Genomic DNA, 4,253 nt, shown 5'->3' with positions numbered 1-4,253 from the left:
GACACTTTTAAATAGCTCAAGCTCCGAGATACGGATTTGGCCCCGGCGACATCGCCATTGGTTGGTTTCAACTCACAACCGGAGTGGCCTTTGGGAAAGATTATCCTGCCGGTCAAAGCGGGATCCGTGGTCAAACAGGTGGAGTTCTGGGTGTTATAGGTGCCATCTACTTACAATTTGATCCTTGGAAGAGGGTGGCTTCACGTTATGCAAGCCGTGGCATCGACTTTTCACCAAGTAATGAGATTCCCCTCGGCTATGGGGGCAATCAAGGAGATTTGGGGCGATCAGGTCATGTCAAAGCAGTGCTTCGTGGCAATCAACAGGAGCCGGACTGCCAAAGGATTTGTTCAAATGATTGAGGGACCGGAGGACCAGGGTGTCTTGGATGATGTGGGCACCAAGGCTGAGGACAAAGCTGTCGAGGAATTGGTGGAGGTGCGAATTGATACAGAGCAGCCGGACAAGTTCTTCTCGCTCGGCTCAAGCCTTACAGCCACAGAACGAACCGAGATGGTTGAGTTTTTGATGGCCAACATCGAAGTTTTTGCATGGTCGCCTTACGACATGCCCGAGCTCGATCCAAGTTTTATTTGCCATCATCTCAATGTCTTCCCCGGAGCCAAGCCAGTCATTCAGCGAACAAGGAGATCGGCGCTGCATCACGCCGAGGTAGTTGCGGAGGAAGTCAAGAATTTGCTGGAGGCACGAGCAATTCAAGAAGTGCACTATCCTCGGTGGATCTCAAATACAGTGGTGGTACCGAAGAAGAATGGGAAGTGACGGGTTTGCGTTGATTACAAGACCGTCAACCGAGCTTGTCCGAAAGATAGCTTTCCTTTGCCTAGAATTGATTAGCTTGTGGATTTGACGGCTGGACATAACAGGCTAAGTTTCTTGGATGCCTACCGCGGCTATCATCAGATTGCCATGCATGGCCCCGACCGAGAAATCACCTCATTTACTACACCAAGGGGACTCTTCTGCTACCAAGTCATGCCTTTTGGTTTGAAGAACGCCGGGGCAACTTTCAGAGGATGGTGACCAAGATGTCTGCTCCTTTGCTGGGCCGGACAATGGAAGCTTACATTGATGATATGGTGGTTAAAAGCCGGCATCAGGTAGATCATTTGTCCGACTTGGCCGAGATGTTCGCCATTCTCAAAAAGCACAAGCTACGCCTGAATGCGTCTAAGTGTGCCTTCGGCGTGGGATCCGGAAAATTTTTGGGATTCCTAGTCACGAACCGAGGTATCGAAGCAGACCCAACACAAATTCAAGCCGTGCAAGAGTTAAAACAGCCCAGCTCGGCGAAAGACGTGCAGTATCTGGCCGGAATGGCCGCCGCGCTTAATCGATTTATAAGCCAGTCATCAGATCGCTGCCGCCCTTTCTTTCAGTCCTTAAAATCAAAGTTCTCCTGGGATGAAGAGTGTGACCGAGCTTTGGCCGAGCTCAAGGAGTATTTGTCTTCAGCGCCACTGTTGGTCACACCGGAGCCTGGAGAAAAACTCTATCTTTATTTGGCCGTATCGCAGCATGCAGTCAGTGCGGTGCTTGTCTGGGCTGAAGGAATCAAGTACCTCCCCATCTTTTATGTCAGCAAAACTTTGCTACCAGCAGAGTCGAGATACTTGCCGTTGGAGAAGCTTGCTTTGGCATTAATGATGGCTTCAAGAAAGTTGGCGCACTATTTCCATGCACATACCGTCATCGTCTTGACCGAGTTCCCCCTCAAAGCTTTATTCGAGCGGGCAAGTTGGGACAGTTTGATGTGAAGTTCCTGCCACGCACTGCCATCAAAGCCCAGACTTTGGTCGACTTCGTCGCCAAATTCTCACCTGGAACTCATCCGGTATGCCCAGTCGATATTACCGCGGCAGATAATGAGGTGCACGCAAGACCATCCGAGATACAACTAGTTGGTGGAGGTAGAGACGCAGAGTTTGCGCACACCATTGAAGCACCCTCAGTTTGTACGGTTTTACCACCCGGTAATGCGATGACGGAGTTGAATATCACCGACCAACCTACTCTGTCCGGTCCCACATCACCAAGGGGGGAAGAAATGGAACCACACAGCTCAGAACCTGCGGCCGGCATAATACCGCAACCTGGTGATTCGCCTACGGACTTGAGCATTGCAGATCAACTTGCTGAGTCTGGTGCCGAATCATCAAGGGTGACTGAATTGGAACCAATCAACACAGAACTTGAAACCGAACAGCCGAGCAGTCGTGACCCCATCAACCTTCAAGCCTCTCAGGACCCCTCAGAATGCTGGAAGCTCTTCGTGGGGGAGATGTGGAAACTTTTTGTTGATGGAGCCTCGAACCGTCACGGGGCCGGGCTAGGTATAGTTTTGATATCACCAGACGGGTTGACAATTGAACACTCTATCACCCTTGGCTTCCCAGCATCCAACAATGAGGCCGAATACGAGGCGCTTTTGGCCGGTCTCAAGAGAGCGCTTCAGATGCAGGTATCAGAGTTAATGGTTTACAGTGATTCTCAGCTTGTGGTTAACCAAGTTTCTGGGGTCTACCAGGCAAAGGATGACAGAATGATAAAGTACCAAGCTTTGGTCAGGGACCACATCAAGCGATTCCAGGCGATCAGGGTCTAACAGATCGGCCGAGAAGAAAATGACCGGACAGATGAGCTGGTCGGCCTGGCCTCTATGGTCGACCGCTCATTTTCCAACCCTCTTTTGATTGAATTCCTACCGAGACCCAATATTGAAGAAACCGGGCAGACGGAAGTATTCTGCGCCGAGCTAGGTCCTTCCTAGATGGACCCTATCATCGTTTTTCTCAGAGAACGGACTCTTCCAACCGATAAGAAGGAAGCACACAAAGTGCGTGTAAAGTCAGAGCGGTTTTGGCTCTTTCCTTCAGGCGTTTTGTACAAAAAGTCTTTCACCGGTCCTTACCTGAAGTGTGTGCACCCGAGTAGCGTGGAAACCTTCCTGTATGAAATTCACGAAGGCATCTGTGGCAGTCACATTGGGGGTAGGTCCATGGCCTACCGAGCTATTTCACAAGGCTATTGGTGGCTGTGCATGCAAGCCGACGCCCAGAAATATGTTCGCAAGTGTGAAAAGTGCCAGAAGTTTGCACATCAAATCCACCAGCCGGCCAGAGAACTTCTTCCCCTCACCAACCCTTGGCCTTTTGCAATGTGGGGGTTAGATATAGTGGGACAGCTCCCAACAGCACCAGGCAACTACAAATTCTTCATCGCAGCAACGGACTACTTCACCAAGTGGGTTGAAGCTGAGCCTTTGGCAACAATTAAGGAGAAAGACGTGAAGCGGTTTGTCTGGCAGAATGTGGTAACACGGTTCGGCGTCCCCAAAATTTTGATCTCTGATAATGGCACCCAGTTTGACGGTCGCCTATTCAGAGGGTTTTGTGCAGATTTGAAGATTGAATTCTACAACTCCACACCGGCTTACCCACAGTCCAACGGTCAAGCCGAGGCGTCGAACAAGACCATTCTTGACGAGCTGAAGAAACGGTTGGAGAAAGCGAAGGGAAAGTGGGCCGAGAAACTCCCCAGCGTCCTCTGGGCATACCGTACAACCCCTCGGAGGTCGATCGGGGAAACTCCATTTGCTTTGGCTTATGGCATGGAGGCGGTCATTCCATTGGAAGTTGGCATGCCCACTCTCAGAAGTGAAAGTTTTGAGCCCGAGCTGAACGCCGAGGCCATTGCTCTGGAATTGGATCTGGTGAAAGAGCGCCGGGAACAGGCTCTTATCCATGTGGCCGCTGTAGACACCCCATTTTTGACCGACCTTGAGACTCAGACGTCACCAGTTGAGCGCTCGGTGATATTGCATATTGTGCTCATTCAGAAGTTTCAGAGTCTCGGCTGTGAGCCTTGCCTCCGGACTTCCGGACTCTTTTGTGCTTTGCCTCGGTTTGCGAACCAGGTTCCGTTTTCTCTGTTTTCTCTTCCCGAAGGGAGGGAGAGGTCTCATAGATCATCTCTTAGTGGCCGTAGGCTACGTTTCGTGGTCGTAGGCCGTTTTGCCCGTTTGGAGTCCGGTTTTCGATTTTTCGAAGCCGTTGGCCGTGTGCCTCGGTTCGGGACCGTTTAACCACCTCCGTTGGCTCCAGTTTTTGGCATGCATCTTATTTACTCCCTTTTGAGGGACATTGCGGTCCGAGAGACCAACTTTGTGGTCGGACACAACTTCCGGTGCCTAACAGCCCACTTTCGGGGCCCCGAACTGCGTGTTTTGGCTC

The sequence above is a fragment of the Camellia sinensis genome, chromosome 5, assembly GCF_055761805.1.
Source record: "Camellia sinensis isolate YWXY chromosome 5, ASM5576180v1, whole genome shotgun sequence".
Taxonomy (NCBI): domain Eukaryota; kingdom Viridiplantae; phylum Streptophyta; class Magnoliopsida; order Ericales; family Theaceae; genus Camellia; species Camellia sinensis.
The sequence above is the reverse complement of the archived record's forward strand: the minus strand, read 5'-3'. Positions refer to the sequence as shown.